Source organism: Chiloscyllium plagiosum, unplaced genomic scaffold, assembly GCF_037043375.1.
Source record: "Chiloscyllium plagiosum isolate Xiang-an unplaced genomic scaffold, Cpla_swu_hap1 HiC_scaffold_42, whole genome shotgun sequence".
NCBI classification, from domain to species: domain Eukaryota; kingdom Metazoa; phylum Chordata; class Chondrichthyes; order Orectolobiformes; family Hemiscylliidae; genus Chiloscyllium; species Chiloscyllium plagiosum.
The window spans coordinates 53,561,360-53,581,987 of record NW_028270180.1 but is presented as its reverse complement, the minus strand read 5'-3'; positions in this window follow the sequence as shown (position 1 = coordinate 53,581,987).

Sequence of the window (20,628 nt, the reverse complement as noted above, 5' to 3'; positions counted from 1 at the left end):
TGGCTCCTGTCCCACTCCATGGCTCCTGTCCCCCTCCATGGCTCCTGTCCCACACCATGGCTCCTGTCCCCCTCCATGGCCTATGGCCCCCTCCATGGCTCCTGTCCCCCTCCATGGCTCCTGTCCCACTCCATGGCCCCTGTCCCACTCCATGGCCCCTGTCCCCCTCCATGGCTCCTGTCCCCCTCTATGGCTCCTGCCCCCCTCCATGGCTCCTGCCCCCCTCCATGGCTCCTGTCCCCCTCCATGACCCCTGTCCCCCTCCATGGCCCCTGTCGCCCTCCATGGCCCCTGTCCCCCTCCATGGCTCCTGTCTCACTCCATGGCCCCTGTCCCCCTCCATGGCCCCTGTCCCCCTCCATGGCCCCTGTCCCCCTCCATGGCTCCTGTCCCTCTCCATGGCCCCTGTCCCCCTCCATGGCTCCTGTCCCCCTCCATGGCTCCTGTCCCCCTCCATGGCTCCTGTCCCCCTCCATGACCCCTGTCCCCCTCCATGGCTCCTGTCCCCCTCCATGGCTCCTGTCCCACTCCATGGCTCCTGTCCCACTCCATGGCCCCTGTCCCCCTCCATGGCCCCTGTCCCCCTCCATGGCCCCTGTCCCCCTCCATGGCTCCTGTCCCCCTCCATGGCTCCTGTCCCCCTCCATGACCCCTGTCCCTCTCCATGGCCCCTGTTTAATTGCACTCACCTGTGCAGCTCCATCTATCCCTCTGTAGTTCCTCCATTACAAACCCACTGCATATAATAGCCCTTCACTACTCCGTCCAGCAACAATACCCTTGCCCTGTGCTGTGTCCCAGCATCTGATCTGGAGGACAAAGTGAGCGTGTGCAGAGACTAATGTGTGTGTTTGACTGCGTACCGTAATGTCATGGAGTTATAGAGTCATACAGACCCTTCGGACCAACCAGGCCACATCGACTATGTTCCGAAACGAAACTATTCCCAACTGGCTGTGCGTGGTCCATATCCCTCCAAACCTTTCCTATTCATGAACTTATCCAAATGTATTTTAAATGTTGTAACTGTACCTGCATCCATCACTTTCTCTGGTAGTTCATTCTAAACCAAAACTACTAAAAATTTTGGCCCTCATGTTGTTTTTCAATCTTTCTCCTCTCACCTTAAGAATATACCCCTTTGGTTTGAACTCCCCACCCGAGGGAAATGACACTTGTCATTCACCTTATCGATGCACCTTTTTAAACATCAATAAGGTCACTCCTCAACCTCCAATACAACAGTGAAAAAAGTCCTCACTTTTCCAGTCCATTTTTATATCTGAAACCCTCCATTCCTGGCAACATCTTGGTAAATCTTTACTGAACCCTCTCCAATTTAAAAATATCCTTCCTATCACAGGGTGATGAGAATTGCATACATTAAACCAGAAGAGGCCTCACCAATGCCCTGTAGAACTTCAATATAATGTCAGTTCTGACATTGCACAGACCTTTGAGTATAGGAGTAATGAAGGCAAGTGGGCTAAATACCTCCTAAACTACCCTGTCTACCTATGATGCAAACTTCAAAGAAAAATGTCCCTGAACCCCGAGGTCTTTCCGCTCTGCAACACAACCCAGGGCCCTACCAATAAGTCCTGTCCTTGCTTGTATTACCACAATGCAATACCTCACCTGTATCCAAATTAAATTCCATCTGCCATCCCTCAGCCCTTTAGCCCAATTGATCAAGATCTCCTTGTAATCTCGGGTAACATTCTTCACTGTCAATTTTGCTGTCGTCCACAAAGTTATTAACCATGCCTCGCATATTCTCATCTAAATCATTCATTTCAATGACTAACAGAAGTGGAGCCAGTACCGCTCCCTGTGGAACACTGCTGATCACAGGCCTCCAGTCTGACAAATAATGATCCACCATCATCTACTGACTTCTACCATCAAGCCAATTACATATCCAATTAGCAAGCCCATCCTGAATCCCATGTGATCTAGCTTTACTATTTAGTCTAACATGCAGAACCTTGTCAAAGGCTTTACTAAAGGCAAAGAAAACACCATCTACCACTCTGTCCTTATTGGTTTTTGTTATTTCCAAAAAACAAACCTAACTAAGTGTGTCAGACATGATTTTCCTCACACAAAACCATACTGACCATCTCTAATCAATTCTTTCCTCTCCACCCTTTGTAAATCCTATCTTTCAGAATCATCTCCAAAAACGTGCACACCACCGAAGTGAGACTCACAGATTGATCGTTCCCAGGCTTCTCCTCACATCCCTTCTTAAACAATGGCATATTAGCCACACCCCAGTCCTCCAATTCTTCACCTGTGTTTATTGATGATACAAATATTTCTGCTAGGGGCCCTACAATTTTCTCCCTTATTTCCCACAGTGTCCTGGGACACACTTGATCAGGTCCTGGAGGTTTACTTACTTTTATGTTTTTTTAAGATCTCCAGCACTTCCTCTTCTGTATTGTAAACTTTTCCCAAAACATCAGCATTTATTTCCCTGATTTCTCTCGCATCCAATTCCTTCCCAGCAGTAAAAGAAAAATATTCATTTATATCCCTCCCATTTCTTGAAGTTTAACACAAAGACAACCTCGTTGATCTTTAAGGGGTCCTATCTCTCTCCAGTTGCTCCCTCATTCTTAATGTATTTATAGAATCTCTTTGGAGTATCTTTAACTTACCTGCCAAGGCTATCTCCTATCCCCTGATTGCCTTCCTCATTTCCTTCTTAAGGATGTCCCTTCACTCTCTATACTCTTCAAGACATTCTGTTCATTCCAATCGTCTCTCTGATAGTTTTTTTTATTCTTGACTTGAACTTCAACATCTTTATTCATCCATTGTTCGCGAATCTTACCAGCCTTGCCTTTCACTCTAACAGGAACAGAATGTTTCTGGACTCTTGTTATCACACTTCTGAAGGCCTCCCACTTGTCAGTCATCCTTTTACCTGCGAACAGAGTCGAGAGTGTGGTGCTGGAAAAGCGCAGCAAGTTACGCAGCATCCCACGAGTAGGAAACCTGCTGTGCTTTTCCAACACCACACTCGCGACTCTGATCCCCAGCATTTGCATCCTCACTTCCTACTAGTTCCTTTTACCTGTGACCAGTCTACTCCAATCAACTTTTGAAAGTTCTTGTTTCATATTTTTAAAATTTGCCTTACTCTAATTAAGAACTTTAAATTTTGTGGAAGACCTGTGCCTTTCCATAACTATTTTAAAACTGATCGTTTTATGATCACTGCTCCCAAAGTGTTCCCTGACTAACACTAAGTCACTTGGTCTGTCTTATTTCCCAAGAGAAATTCGGTTTTGATCCTTCGCTAGTAGGAACATTTATATCTTGACAAAGGAAATTTTCTTGCAGAAGGAAATTTTCACCATCAAAACTTTTTAACACTCTGGCAATCTGAATCAATGTTTAGAAAATATAAATCCCTTACTATTCCAAACTTATCATTCTTATATATATTTAGGATCTCTCTATATATTTGCTTCTCAATTGCCCTCTGACTATTGGGGAGCCGATAGTACAATCCCATGACGGTGATCATCCCTTTCTTATTTCTAACTTCAACTCATATATTTTCATGAAATGGTCCCTCAGAAATATTTCCTCAAATTACAGTCATAATATTTTCTTTAATCAAAAATGCAACACTCCTCCTCTCTTGCCTCTCTTTATATCCTTCCGAGAAAACCCTAAAACTGCCAGTCTTTTCCATTCCTCAAGAGAAAGTGAGGACTGCAGACGCTGGAGATCAAAACGTATGGTGCTGGAAAAGCACAGCCGGTTAGGCAGAGCCAACATTTCGAGTATAAGCTCTTCACCAGGAATGGAAGGATAGCCCAAGCGGGGCTGAGACATAAATGGGAGGGGTCTGGCAATGTGATAGGTAGATTGAGGAGGGTGGAACAGATAGGTGGGAAGGAACTTAGACCGGTAGGGCAGTTCAAGAGGGTGGTGCCTGATTGGATGTTTGGCTCTGTGATAAGGAGGGGGGAGGTGAAATGAAGAAGCTGGTGGAATCTACATTGATCCCATGTCGTTGGATGGTCCCAAGGCGGAAGATAATGTATTCTTCCTCCAGATGTTGGGTGGTTGGAGTTTGGCGGTGGAGGAGGTTCAGTACTGGCATGTCCTTGGCAGAGTTGGGGGGGTGGGGAGGTAAAGTGTTTGCCAAACTCTAACCACCTGGAGGTAGAAAGCCTCATCTTCTACCTTGGGCCCCTCCAACCACATGGGATCAATGTAGATTTCCTCGGTTTCTTCATTCCCCCCACCACCTTAGCCCAGATCCAACATTCCAACTTGGCACACCCCTCTTGAACAGTCCTACCTGTCCATCTTCCTTCCCCCCTATCACACTCCACCCTCCTTTCTGACCTATCACTATTACCCCTCTCCTCCATTGACCTATCACATTCCCAGCTACCTTGCCCCCAGCCCGAGATCCCTCCCATTTATCTCTCCCTTGGGCCATCCCCTCATTTCTAGTGAAGAGCCAATCTCCTGCTTCTTGGATGCTGCCTGACCGGCAGTACTTTTCCAGCACTACACTTGTCGACTCTTCTCTTTTCCTCAGCCAAGTTCAGTAAGAGCGATGACATCCCAGTCCCAAGTTCCCTTACATGCCCTGAGTCCATCAGCCCTATCAATAAGGCCTCTTACATTGAAATAAATGCAGTTTAAGTGTTCAGAGATTCTCTGTTCTGACTTGTTCTTGTCTGTCTTTTCTAAATATCTTGCTGTTTTCTGATACAGAACCATTGCCATCTTTCTTTCCATTTCAATGTTACTTAGGAAGCCCCCACCCACCTCTCTAAATGTTTACAAGTTCCTAATATTGAACTGGCAAATCTCCCCACCAGCATATTGGTCCCCTTATAGTTCAGCCGAACCCCATTCTTTTTAAATCTCTTCTGTCTGAGAAGAGATCCTAACGATCCAAGAAACTGAATCCCTGCACATTGCAGCACCTCTTCAACCATTGATTTATCTGTCCTCTCCACTTATTCCTTCCCTCATTAGAACTTGGCACCAGAAGTAAACTAGAGATTACTACTTTTCATATTCTGTTTATTAACCTTCTACCTAACCTCTTACGCTCACTCTGTAATGCTTCAACCCTTTCTTGAACAATGTCATTCTTAACAATGTGTACAACAACTTCCGGCTTCTCACTCTCCCCTTTGACAATCTGCTTCAAACATTTTGAGACGTCCTTCACCCTGGCACCAGAAAAGCAACGTACTATCTGAGATTCACACTCACTACCGCAGAGTCTCCTGTCCGTGCCCCTCGTAGGGGAGTTCCCAAACAAATTACTCTTTTAAATTTTGACAAACCTATTTAACATAAAATTCATTTTTCGTGCCCAAGATCTGACAACCATTCCTATTTTTCCCATTCAATGATACCCAAAACGGAATATCTGTTTGAGAGAGGAATATCCATAGGAGATTTCGAAACCACCTTCATACCCTTCCCGACGGCAGTTATCTATCTGAATGATCATGCTGTGATTACACACGTCAAAATCTAGTAGTCATCACACCTCAATGTTTCTTGCAGGCCCTCAGTAATATTAATCCTAAAAAGAAGAAGCTCTCAGTAGCACCTTATATATAAAATTAAATACCTTTCCTTACCCAGAGATTTAAAATGAAGCATGCAAAAAAAAGTAAAAACATTAAAAAGAAATCAAACACTTAACTGAACAAATGAAAAAGACAATTCCTTCTCAAATAATCCACCATTCAGTTTTCACTGTCCGCATAGAAAAAAAACTCTCCAGAGCCATCCATATCCAGGCCTCTCCATAAGCTCCATGTATAAACAACCTATCCCTCTTCATCTACCTTTTTAACTTTTTTTCTCAAAATTTTACCCACCACTGACAGCAGACTCACAGATCTATAGTTCCCCAGCTTTTCTCTACCACCTTTCTTAAATAATAGCACGATGGTAGCCACTGTCCAGTCTTCTGACACCTCAGCCTTGGCTGTCAATTATACGAAAATCTCAGCAAAAGGCCCAGCAATCTGTTCCACAACTCCCTCACAGTCTGACACTTTAAAAAATCACAGCATCATTTTTTTCCAGAACATGTGATGTGAGGTCAACAAACAGTCCGCCTTCCATCCACTTCTAACCTTCACCATGGAGACAGCAGAAAATGATATTTGGAAGGGTCTGGTCAAGCCACTAACCCTGAAAAATAAACCTTCCAGAAACAATGACCCAATGTTTGTCTCTATGGGAGTCGACCAGCCATGACTCTCCTGTGGTACACAATAGCATGAAACTACCTAACAGCACGGAGAAAGTGAGGACTGCAGATACTGGAGATCAGTGTCGAGAGTGGGGTGCTGGAAAAGCACAGCAGGTCGGGCAGCATCTGAGGAGCAGGAGAATCAACATTTCAGGCATAAGCCCTTCATCAGGAATGAGGCTTGTTGGCCGGGAGAGATAGATGTGAGGGGGCTGGGGGGTGGTGCTGGGGTGAAGGTAGCTGGGAAAGCGATAGGCAGATGAAGGTGAGGGAGAAGGTGATAGGTCAGGGGGCTGTGGGGTGGAGCAGACAGATGGGAAAGATGATGGACAGGTCAGGAGGGCGGTGCTGAGTTGGAGGCTTGGGACTGGGATAATGTCACGGGGAGGGTAAATGAGGAAACTGTTGAAATCCACATTTAACCCGAGTTAAATGCAGGCTCCCAAGGCAGAATATGAAGCATTAATCCTCCAGGGAACACTTCCCCAATTATAGCACTTGGAAAACATCTGGATGGATATTTGAATAAGAAGGGTTTAGAAAGATAAGGGCCAAATGCTGGCACATGGGACCAGATCTGTTCCGGGCGGATGGCTTTAATGGAAGGGTATGTTTCTGTGTTGTACACGTCTATGACTCTAAGTCACCAGCATAGAGAAAACCATGAGGCATGGTTATTGACAGGTCATTTGGCTAAATGTTGAAAAATTTTTAGATCAGCCCTGTGCCAGTACTTAGTCAGTCTGCCCCATGCACTTCCCAGTTGTTATCGAATCATAGAGATCTACAGCATGGAAAAAGACCCTTCAGTTCAACTCATTTATGCTGAACAAATATCCGAAATTAATCTAGTCCCATTCACCAGCACTTGGCCCAAATCCCTCTAACTCCTGCCTATTAATATACCCATCCAGGTGCCTTTTAAATGTTGTAATTGTGTCTGCTTTCACCACTTCCTCTGGCAGCTCATTCCATACACACATCACCCTCCGCAAGAAAAAAACTGCACCTTAGGTCCCGTTGAAATCTTTCCTCTCTAACCTGAAACCTAAGACCTCTCGTTTTGGACTCCTAACACCTGGGAAATAGACATTGTCTATTTACTCTATCCTGGCCACTCCTGATTTTATAAATCCCTACAAGAGCACCCCTCAGCTTCTGACGTTCCAAGGAAAATAGCCCCAGCCTGTTCAGCCTCTCCCTTTTGCTCAAACTCTCCAACCCTGGCAACATCCTTGTAAATGTTTTCTGAACCATTTTACGTTTCACAACATCCTTCCAATAGGAGGGAGACCAGATTTGAAAGCAGCGTTCCAATAGTGGGCTAATCAATGTCCTTCACAGCCACAACATGATGTCCCAACTCCTATATTCAATGCACTGACCAATAAAAGAAATACAGGAATGCTTTCCTTCTCAGTTTCTGTGTTTCTCCGGGCACCTACGTCTTGTACTTAGGTACCTTCGTACCTGAAATGGCACCGTGCTTGATGACATTGTCACGCATTTCACTGTACTCCTGTACTTGAGTACATGTGACAATAAAGCTTAAGTCTATCTCTAAATACCTTCTTCACTCCCCTGTCTACCTATGACTCCATTTTCAAACATCTATGAAGCAGCACTCCAAGGTCTCTTTGTTTAGCAACACTCCCCAGTATTTTACCAATAACTGCATATGTCCCACCCTGAGTTGCCTTTCCAAAATGCAACACCACACATTTATCTAAATTAAACTCTAGCTGACATTCCCCAGCCCAGAAACCCATCTGATGAAGGTCTGTTGTACTCTGAGGGAACCTTCTCCGCTGTCCACTACACCTCCAATTTTGGTGTCATCGCAAACTTACTAATTATCCCTCCCATGTTCACATCCAAATCATGTTTATAAATTACAAAAAGTGGTGGAACCAGCATCGATCACTATGTCACACGGGTGGTCACAGGTCTCCAGTCTAGGAAGCAACCTGCTGTCACCACCCTCTGTCTCCAACCTTCTGCATCCAATTGGCTAGTTCCCCTTGTGTTCCATGTGACCTAATCTTGCTCACCAATCTACCATGCAGAACTTTGTTGAACGCCTTAACGAAGTACTTATAGATCATGTTCACCACTCTGCCTTCATCAATCCTCTTTGTTACCTCTTACAAAAACTCCATTAAGTTAGTGAACCTGATTTCCCACACACAATGCCCCATGTTGACTATCCCTAATCTGCCCTTGCCTTTCCAAATATATGTAAACCCAGTCCCTCAGGATCCTCTCTCAACATGTTACCCACCACCAATGTCAGACTCACCGATCTATAGTTCCCTTGTCTCTCCTGACCACGTTTCTTGAATACTGGCACCACATTAGCCAACCTCCAGTCTTCTGGAACCTCACCTGTGACTACAGATGATACAAATATTTCAGCAAGGGGCAGAGCAATCACTTCTCTAGATTCCCTCAGAGTTCAAGGTACACCTGAACAGTTCCTGTGGATTTACCAACCTTCATATGTTTTAAGATGTCCTGCACCTCCTCCTCTGTAATGTGGACATTTATCAAGATGTCACTATTTATTTTCCCAAGTTCTCTCGATTCCATCTTCTTTTTCACAATAAACACGTAAGTGAAACATTTGTTTAGCATCACCCATATCTCCTGTCGTACCACAGGTGGTCTTGCTGATCTTTAAAGGGCCCTATTCTCTCCTGAATTACCTTTTTCTCCTTAATGTAATCCCTTTGGATTCTCCTTAACCCTGCTTGCCAACACTATCTCATGTCCCATTTTTGTCTCCCTGATTTCCCTCTTATGTACACTTCTACTGCCTTTATACTCTTCTTGGGATTCTCTCGACCGCTGCTGTCTACATCTGACATATGCTTCTTGCTTATTCTTGAGCAAAACCTCATTTCTCTCATCATTCAGCATTCCTTAAAGCTCCCAGCCTTGCCCTTCACCCAAATGGGAACATACTGTCTCTGGACTCTCGTTTTTGAAAGCTTCCCATTTCCCAGCTGTCCCTTTACCTGCGAACATTTGTCCCCAATCAACATTTGAAAGTTCTTGCTTAATATCATGCAAATTGACCTTCCTATAAATTTTGTACTTTAGCTTTTAGATCCGTTCTACCTTTTCAATCATTATTTTATACAAATACAATTATGGTTCCTGGCCCCAAAGTGCTCCCCCACTGACACCTCAGTCACCTGCCCTGCCTTATCTCCAAAGAGTAGATCAAGTTTTGTTCCTTTAGAAAGCACATCCATATACTGAATCAGAACATTTTCTTGTGCACACTTAACAAATTCCTCTCCAGCCAAGTCATTAACACTATGGCAGTCTCAGTCTATGCTTTGGAAAGTTCAAATTCCCTAACATTACCAGTCTATTATTCTTACAGATAATTGAGATCATCTTACAAATTTGCTTTTCAATTTCCCCTGACTGTTTGGAATCCATAGTGCAATTCTAATAAGGTGATTTTCCCTTTCTTATTTCTCTCTCCAGTCTTGCCCCTCTGCGCCCCCACCCCCCCACCAGCTCCCATCCCTCCCCCCCCCCCCCCCTCCTTTCAATCCTTCCTCGAGCATCTATGCCCTGGAACATTGAGCTGCCAGTCCTGTCCATCCCTGAGCCTCAGTTCTGTAATTGCTATGATATCCCAGTCCCATGTTCCCAACCATGCCCTGAGTTCATCTGCCTTACCTGTTAGACCACTTGCATTGAAATAAATAGTTTAATTTATCACTCTTACCTCGCTATCTGCTTTTGTCCTGCCTGCCCAAGTGTAATTGACTTTTCCCAACTATACCAGGCTCAGACTGATCCCTATCCTCACTTTCTCCCTCGGTGTCAATTCCATCTTCATTCCCCCAACCCAAGCAGCTCGAGCAACTCTCCCCACCAGTATATTAGTCCCCTTGCAATTCAGGTGCAACCTTTCCTTCTGATACCGGTCTTTTCTACCCCAGAAGACATTCCTCTAGCCCCCAATTCCTGTTCCCACTGGGACACGGCACTGGGAGTAATCCAGATATTACTGCTATAGGAGTGACCGCTGTCTCTGAGGCAAGAAGACTCTGAAGGTCTGGGCAATTCAGCAGGAACAGCAGTTTATTCCAGCGGGAATCGATTACAGCCAGGAGAGGAACTCCAGACCATCACACAGGACAATCCAGCTCTCTCTGTCAAACACCCGCACAATACCATTCTTACACTTACTGACATCAAAGTTATGTCAGTCTACAAACTAACTGTTCTTGTGCAGTTGATCATATCAAGTCCACAAGTCAACCAACTGGGTGATGATTATATCGGGTCTGTAAATCAGTTGGCCAGGCAGTTAATTACACCAGGTCTGTAAATTAATTACATCCAATTAATAATTCAATTAACTCGACATTTTGATTACATCAGGTCATTGTGTATTACATATCTACCAGTCAGATTCAAACACACGATGCCTGTTCACTGATGTGGTCACTTGTTTATCTTGTAACCTTTGTCCCTGAATATCCTGTGATCTGCTGAGGTTCTGCCCTGCTCACCCATATCAGTTAATCATTTCCAATGTCTCCGTGGGCTAGCTGGCGTGGCTTTCCTGATGCAGAGAGTCAATCACCTTCAAACATCTTATTCTATGGGTTCGTGAGATATTGTACTATATGTTTCTTTATTTTTATATTAAGGTCCTTTTTTGCCAACCCACTCACAAATGCTCGGTATTTACTCCTTCTGCATTTCATTCAGTCATTCATCAAACTGTGGTCTCCCCACTCCCCAGCGCACTATCTCACCCGAAACTATGAAAAGATGAGAATACTAATCCCCCTCAGAACCATCTACCAGGACTTGAACAGCTGGCAGGACATCAAACAAGTTGTCTCCATCAGCACGGACCTGTTAGATACAGATTGAATGGGGTCTCTGTCCCCTTTAAGAAAGTTACTGTCAAATAGCACCTCTGTGAAATGGAATGAATGAGGGAGGAAACCGGCAATAGGGAGTGAAATCTCAAAACCCAGCCGTGGGAATCCGTTTACTAAGTCCTCTGCTTTTATTAAGTACATCTATAATTTCTGATTTGGTTAAATCATATAAGCCTGATATTCTTTCCCGTACTCTCTACCCTAAAAGGACTCACACCCTCACCCCCCTCCTACAACTACCCTCCGGGATCGACTTTTTAAGTTCCTGCCTAAATTCCTATTTTCTCTCCTCAGGACCTCGTCCTTTCCCCATCCTGTATCATGGGTTCCAATGTGTACAGCAACATCCTGCTGGTCCCTCTCCCCTTTGGGAATATTCTGCACCCTCTCTGAGATAGTTCTGAATTGTCTGCAGTGAGGGGATATTTGAATAACTGCCTGGATCCAGTTTGGAAGCTCTCTGGACAGATTTCAGATCCCATCATTGACTCACTCTTTATTGGAGGGACAGTGAGGTGCAGCAGCACTATATTTGAATTCAGGCCTTTCCGAAGCCGTTTTCAATGTGTTTGGTCGGGCAGTGTGTTGGGAAGGTGACCCAGCTGGTCACTGCAGTGATTGAATTGAGTTGTGTACTCTGCTTATTGAAGTGAAAAATAGTTAAATTATCTTCAACTGAAAAAGATAGTTTGGTCCGGCTTGATTTTAAAATTGAAAGAAATCAAGACATGTTAACTCTTTATTGTAGAAAACATAAAACTGCCCTGCAGTATATTCCTCACAGACTAATCGAGCAACAATCGAACATAGTCACACTCACAGAATCCCACTTTACAGACAATGTCCCAGACAACACAATGATCATCTCAGGGCAGGTCCTGTCCCACTGGCAGGACAGAGCCAGCAGAGGGAACAGCTCCGTGCAATACAGTCAAGAGGGCTGTGCTCTGGAAGTGCTCAGCATTGATGCCAGACCCCATGAAGCCTCATGACATCAGGTTAAACATGGACACAGAAACATTCTGTGTGTCTTAAAAAGTATTAAGGTAAATAAGTCCCTGGTTCCTGATGGAATCGACCCCAGAACATTGAGGGAGACAAGAGTACAAATTGCTGCAGCATTGACAGACATCTTTGTATTCTCTCTGGGCACAGGTGAGGTCCCAGAGGACTGGAGAATAGCTGATGTTGTCCCATTGTTGAAGAAGGGTAGCAGGGATAACCCTGGGAATTACAGAGCTGTGAGACTTATGTCAGTGTAGGGAAATGATTGGAAAAGATTCACACGGACAAGATCTTTATGCATTTCTAAGAAAATGGATTTATTAGTAACAGACAGCATGGTTTTGTGAGGGAGAGGTCGTGCCTTACTAACTTGACCACATTGTTTGAGGAGATGATGAAGATGATTGATGAGGGAAAACCAGTCGATGTTGTCTCCATGGACTTCAGTAAAACCTTTGACAAGGTCCCTCATGGCAGACTGGTACAAAAGGTGAGGTCACATTGTGTCAGGGGTGAACTGGCCGGATGGACTTTCCTATTTAGAACTAACTCAATCATAGGAGACAGAGGGGAGTGGTGGAGGATGCTTTTCAGAATGGAAGGCTGTGACTAGTGGTGGCCCACAGGGGTGAGAGCTGGGATCTCTACTGTTCATGGTCTTTATTAATAATTTGGAGGAAAACGTAACTGGTCTAAGTTTGTAGATGGTAAAAAGATTGGGATGATACAAAGATTGATGGAGTTGTAGATATTGAGGAGGATTGTCAGAGGATACAACAGTGTATAGATCAGTTGGAAGCATGGACAGAAACATGGCAGACGGAGCTGAATCCAGACAAATGTGAGGTGATAAAATTGGGAAGGTCAAGTACAGTTGGAAATTATACAGTGAATGGCAAAACCCTTCGGAGCATTAACATCCAGAGGGATCTGGGTATGCAGGTCCATAGATCACTGAAGGTGGCAGTGCTGGTGGATAAGGGGGTAAAAAAGGCTTGTAGCAAGTTTGCCTTCATTGGAAGGAGCATTGAGTATATGGATAGTACAAAGATGTGCAGGTTAGATGACATGGCCAAGCTAAATTGCCCATGGTGTTCAGGGATATGTAGGTTAGGTGCATTAGTCAGGGGAAATATAGAGTAATAGGGGAGGGGAGAGGAATGGGTCAGGGTGGGATACTCTTCACAGGATCAGTGTGAACATGTTGGGCCAAATGCTTGTTTCCACATTTTCGGCATTCTATGATTTCTATGTCAGGAAAGTTATGCTACAGCTTTATAGAACTTCAGTTAGACTGCACTTGGAATATTGTGCTGAAAATGTGTTGCTGGAAAAGCGCAGCAGGTCAGGCAGCATCCAGGGAACAGGAGAATCGACGTCTCGGGCATAAGCCCTTCTTCAGGAATCCTGTTCTGAAGAATCCTGTCGATTCTCCTGTTCCCTGGATGCTGCCTGACCTGCTGCGCTTTTCCAGCAACACATTTTCAGCTCTGATCTCCAGCATCTGCAGACCTCATTTTCTCCACTTGGAATATTGTGTCCAGTTCTGATCACCACACTACTAGAAGGATACAGATGCTTTGGAGGGGGTACAGAACAGGTTTCCCAGGATGTTGACTTGGTATGTGGGATTTTGAAGAAAGGTTAGATAGACTGGATTTGTTTTCACTGGAATGCAGGACATTGAGGGCTGACCCAGTAGAAGTTTATAAGATTGTGAATGGCATTGGGTGAAGTGGAAATATGAGACTTTTTCCCAGGGTGGAGGGGTCAATTATGAAAGGCACAGGTTCAAACCACAAGGAGGGAAGTTTAAAAGAGATGTACAAGGCCCGTTTTTCACACAAAGGGTGGTGAGTGCCTGGAATGTACTGCCAGAGGAAGTGATAGAAGCAGACACATTATCAGCATTCAAGATAATACCTGGACAAATACACAAATAGGAAGGGAATAGAGGGATACAGATCCTGGAAATGAAGATGGTTTTAGTATGGAAGGGTAACATGTGTCAGCACAGGCTTGGAGGGCCGAAGGGCCTGTTCCTGTGCTCTATTGTTCTTTGTTCTTCATTGTTCAGTGAGCTCATCCTGCATTTAAAACACTGCAACAGGGATGCTATGAAAGAGCAGTAACTAGGAAACAGCTCCAGGTCACTGAGATACAGACACACCTTGGAGGATACAGTCCCAGGTGTGGCTTTCCCAGACTAGTGCACATGAAAGTTTGAGTATTGAGTTTTACTTTTAAAAAGACCCTTCCCCTGGATACTATTGAGAATAAAATGTCTACACAATCACATCTTCAGAATTCCAGTGTCTTTCCAGTCAGATCACTACTCCGAACCCCTTGATTAGACTCCAGTCTGTAACTCACTCCAGGATATTTACTATTCGATATAGAAACTTGTTGGAAAACACAAGAAAGAAATCCTTGGAGAACCGCAGCAGGTCTGGCAGCATCTGTGGGGGGATAAGAGAGTTAACGTTTCTAATCCAGTGTCACTGGGTTTCTGAAACAAGGATCCCTTCCTCCCAGGAACTGAGACTTCTCTGAACTGTTTCCAATACAAGTATATCCTTTTAATAAAGGAAACCAAAACTGAGCGCAATACTCAATGTGTGGTCTGAACAGTGACTGTTCGGTTGTAAGACCTCCCTCCTTTTATACATTACTCCCTAACATTAAAGGTCAATATTCCATCTGACTACCGAATTCTTTGATGTACCTGTATGCTACTCTTTTAGATTCCTGTACAAGAACAGCCAGATCCTCCTCCTAAGAATTCTGTCGTCTCTCCTTTTAAATAATGTTTTGCTCTCTGTTATTCCTGTCAATCAAACATCCACATGCCACAGCCACATTATACTCCAGGTTCCTTTTCCTTCCCATTTACTCAACCCAGTAGTTTAATGTGATTGTAAATAGTTGAGGTCTCAGCATTGATCCCTGTGACACTCCATTAGTTACCAGTCTGAAACTGAAGCCTTTATTCTGATTCTCTGTTTCCTGGTAATCAGGCTTTCATCTTCTGCCCTGCTTATATATCATCATTGGCAAAGTGCAACAATATCTTATGCAGCATCTTTTACACAGCTTCTTGTACAGAGCTTTATAAAATCATGAGGGGCCAGAGACAAGATGAATAACCAAGGTCTTTTCCCCAGGTCAGGGGAGTCCAAAACCAGATGGCACATGTTTAAGGTGAGAGGGGAAAGATTTAAAAGGGACCTGAGGGGTGACATTTTCATGCAGAGGGTGTGTGTGTATGGAATGGGCTGCCAGAGAAAGTGGTCCAGGCAGGTACAATTACAATATTTCGGAGACATTTGGACAAGGACATGAATAGGAAAGATCTAAAGGGATAAATAAATATTGAACTGTTTCCAGAACACTGAAAGGAAATGTAATTTTGAACAACTCTATTACAGTCCTTGTCCAGAATTGCATGTGAGACAATCTATTTTACTGAATTTGCATGCGCCAAGGATGTGTTACTCTATTGGATCGGTTGCTGTTTATGAGATAAATAACCCATTATCCTGCTAAGTTTTCCAATAGTTATTCCAACTCTTTTGTCTGTAATTTGATTTTGACTTTATTGTCACATGTACTCAGCACAAAGGTACAGGAATACAGTGAGAAGTGTATAATATCATCACAAAATGCACCATCTTAGGGACAAATACCTCGGTACAGAATCTTACAAAGAAGGTAGAAAGAAAAGAAAGAACAAACTTAAAAATTAACCTTTTTTTATTTTTACAGTAATAATAGTGCTGCATAAAATATATGATGTCAGGAGTGGTGATGGAATCCTTCCCACTTGCCTGGATGGGAGCAGCTCCAACAACACTCAAGAAGCTTGACACCATCCAGGACCAAGCAACCCGCTTGATTGGCACCACATCCACAAACATTCAATCCCTCCACCACCAGTGCTCAGGAGCAGCAGGGTGTCTATCTACAAGATGCACTGCAGAAATTCACCAAAGATCTTTAGGCAGCACCTTCCAAACCCATGACTGGTTCCATCCAGTAGGACAAGGGCAGCAAGTACCTGGGAACATCACCAGCAAGTTCCCCTCCAAGCCACTGACCATCCTGACTTGGAAATAAACCATTGTTTCTTCAGAGTCGTTGTGTCAGAATCCTGGAATTCCCTCCCTACCAACATTGTGGGTCAACCCACAGCAAGTGGACTGCAGCGATTCAAGAAGGCAGCTCACCACCATCTTCTCAAGGGCAAATAGGGATGGGCTGTCAGTGCTGGCCAGCCAGTGATGCTCAAGTCCCATAAAACAAATTTTAAAAATTGAAGTGAGGTTAAAAGCTACATGTTGCAGACCCTCTAAGTTTTAAAAGGAAAATAAATAAATAAAGTGCAAGTTCAAACATTACAATCTTTCTTAAGTGCTTAGCCTCGGTTAGATCAGAGGCCCACACGAAGGCCACAGCTGGCCGAGATACTGCACATGCTGGGTCGAGAGATCATTGTGCCAGGCTGAGAGATCACCACACCGGGCTGAGACATCATCGTACCAGGCTGAGAGATCATCATGCAGGCTGAGAGATCACCACACCGGGCTGAGAGATCATCGTGCCAGGCTGAGACATCATCGTACCAGGCTGAGAGATCATCATGCAGGCTGAGAGATCACCACACCGGGCTGAGAGATCATCGTGCCAGGCTGAGAGATCATCGTGCCAGGCTGAGAGATCACCACACCGGGCTGAGAGATCATCGTGCCAGGCTGAGAGATCATCGTGCCAGGCTGAGAGATCACCACACCGGGCTGAGAGATCATCGTGCCAGGCTGAGAGATCATCGTGCCAGGCTGAGAGATCATCGTGCCAGGCTCAGAGATCATAGTGCAGGCTGAGAGATCATCGTACCGGGCTGAGAGATCATCGTGCCAGGCTGAGAGATCATCGTGCCAGGCTCAGAGATCATCGTGCAGGCTGAGAGATCATCGTACCGGGCTGAGAGATCATCATGCCAGGCTGAGAGATCACCACACCGGGCTGAGAGATCATCGTGCCAGGCTGAGAGATCATCGTGCCAGGCTGAGAGATCACCACACCGGGCTGAGAGATCATAGTGCCAGGCTGAGAGATCATTACGCCGGACTGAGAGATCACCACACCTGGCTGAATATCATCACGTCAGGCCGAGAGATCTGCAGGCCGGGCTGAGAGATCACCACATCACACCACACCACAAAGAGATAGGTGTGCCGGGCTGAGATAACACCATGCTGGGCTAAGAGATCCTCAGGCCAGGCTAAGTGATCACTATGCTGGGCTGAGAGATCACCATGCCGGGCTGAGAGATCTCTGCACTGTGCCAACAGATCAGGGCACTGGGCTGAGAGATCACTTTGCTGTGCTGAGAGATCACCACGCCAGGCTGAGAGATCACCACACCCAGGCTGAGAGATCACCACACCAGGCTGGGAGATGGCTATGCCAGACTGAGAGATCACTGTGCCGAGCTAAGAGATCCCCAGGCTGGGCTAACAGATCACCACACCAGGCTAACAGATCACCACACCAGGCTGAGAGATCACTGCACTGGACTGAGAGATTTCCACGCTCGCCAAAAAGAGCACCACGCCAAGTGATCGCCATGCCAGGCCAAGTGACGCCACGCCAGGACGAGAGATCCCCATGTCAGGCCGAGAGATCCCCATGCCGGGCAGACAGATTACCATACCAGACTGAGAGATCACCATTCTGGGCTGAGAGATTACCACGCTAAGCTAAGAGATCACCATGAGAGCTGAGAGATCTCCATGTTGGGCTGACAGATTACCACACTGGGCTGAGAGATCACCATTCTGGGCTGAGAGATCACCATTCTGGGCTGAGAGATCAACATGCCAGTCTGAGAGATGTTCACGCTGGGTTGAGAGATTACCATGCCGGGTTGTGAGATCTCCGTGCTGGTCCGAGAGATTACCACGCTGGGCTGAGAGATCACTATGCTGGGTTAAGAGATGGTTGGGCGGCACTGTGACACAGTGGTTAGCGCTGCTGCCTCACAGTGCCAGAGACCCAGTTCAATTCCAGTCTCAGATGATTGTCTGTGCGGAGTTTGCACATTCGCCCCGTGTCTGCGTGGGTTTCCTCTGGGTGCTCTGGTTTCCTCCCACAGTCCAAAAAATGTGCAGGTTAGGTGACTTGGCCATACTAAATTGCCCTTAGTGCTAGGTGAAGGGATAAATGTAGGGGAATGGGTCTGGGTGGGTTGCACTTCGACGGGTCGGTATGGACTTGTTGGGCCGAACGGCCTGTTTCAACACTGTAAGTAATCTAAAAAAAATGCTGGGCTGAGAGGTCGCCACACTTGAATAGTTAAAAAAATGCAGCATGTTGCTGTGCATAGGGACCTGGGTGTCCTTGTGCATGAATCACAGAAGATTGGTCTGCAGGTGGAACAGGCTATTAATAAGGCAAATGGAATTTTGTCCTTCATTGCTAAAGGGATTGAGTTTAAAAGCAGTGAGAATCTGTTGCAGCTGTATAGGATGCTGGTCAGGGCACAGTTGGCGTACTGTGTGTAGTTTTGGTCTCCTTGTGAAAGGATGGACTGGCACTGAAGGGGGTACAGAGGAGGTTCACTTGTTTGATTTCAGAGTTGAGGGGTTTGGCTCCTGAGGAGAGACTGAGTAGACTGGGATTATATTCACTGGCCCCCATAATGTCTTCTCTAGCCTCTTGCAGTGCTCTTGGAAATATTGGTCAGGACCAGGAGATTTATCCACCTTCATACATTCTAATACAACCAACACCTTCTCTACTGTGAAACAAACTATCACCAAGATATCAGCACTAACATCCCCAAGTTCCCAATCTTCATGTTATTCTCGACGGTAAACACAGGGGAGAAATATTCATTGAGAACCTCACCCATCTCCTGTGGTTCTGCACATACATGTCTCCAGTTATTGAGCATCGTATCCTGTTCTTATGAGCGCATCCTTGAGTTCAGGTTTGAACAAGACTTCTCTACCACAGGACCTCCAACCAACACTATACAGCAGGTATATTGCCGACATTTCCTTCCACTGCCCCCATGGTGAGGAGTCACTGAAACAACTACACAGTGATATCAATGATTTCATCCCATCATCAAACTCACCACAGACTACTCTTTAGTATCTGTCTCATTCTTGGACACAAGAATCTCCATCACGGATGGACACCTCAGCACCTCACTGTACTGCAAACCCATGGATAACCTCCAAATGCTACATTTCTCCAGCTACCACCCGAAACATATTAAAACAGTCATCCCCTATGGACAAGCCCTACATGCACACACAGGATCTGTTCAGATGAGGAGGAATGTGACAGGCACTTGGAAGTACTCAAGGATGCCCTCATATAAGGGTATGATGCTCAACTCATCGCCCGCCAGTTCCGACATGCCACAGTGACAAACCATAATGACCTCAGGAGACAGACACAGGCTACAACCGACAGGGTACCCTTCATTGGGGAGAAAGTGAGGTCTGCAGATGCTGGAGATCAGAGCTGAAAATGTGTTGCTGGAAAAGCGCAGCAGGTCAGGCAGCATCCAGGGAACAGGAGAATCGACGTTTCGGGCATAAGCCCTGAAGAAGGGCTTATGTCCGAAACGTCGATTCTCCTGTTCCCTGGATGCTGCCTGACCTGCTGCGCTTTTCCAGGGTACCCTTCATTGTCCAGTACTTCCCGGGAGCTGAAAGACTACACCATATTCTTCACAGCCAGGATCACATTATCAATAGGGATGAGCACCTCATCAAGACCTTCCCTTCACCTCCACTTCTCACCTTTAAACAACCACCAAACCACAAACAAATCAATGTTCGCAGCAAACCGCCCGACTTTCAGGACAACACCATACAATCTGTCACAGTGAACTCTGTAAGACGTATCAGAGTGTTGAAACGGATACCACCATTACCTGTCGGACACCACCCACCAGGTACATGACAGGTAATCATGTGACTCGGCCAGTGTGGTCTATCTCCTCCGCTGCAGGCAAAGATGCCCCGAGGCATGGTACATTGGCAAGACCAAGCAGAGGCTATGGCAATGGATGAATAGACACCACATAACAATCAACAGACAGGAGGGTTCCCTCCCAGTCGGAGAACACTTCAGCGGTCCAGGACATTCGACCCTCAGACCTTTGGCTCACCATCCTCCAAGTTGGACTTCGGGACAGGCTACAACACAAAGTGGGCAAGCAGAGGCTGGTAGCCAAGTTTGGTACTCAGGCGGATGGCCTCAACTGAGACTTTGGGGTCATGTCACACTCCAGGTGACCCCACTGCACTACACACACACAAACACACACACTCCTATAGACCCATACACTCATGCAGACCCTCTCTCACACACAAGCTCTCTCTCATTGCTCATACATATACACCCACATTCACACATACACGC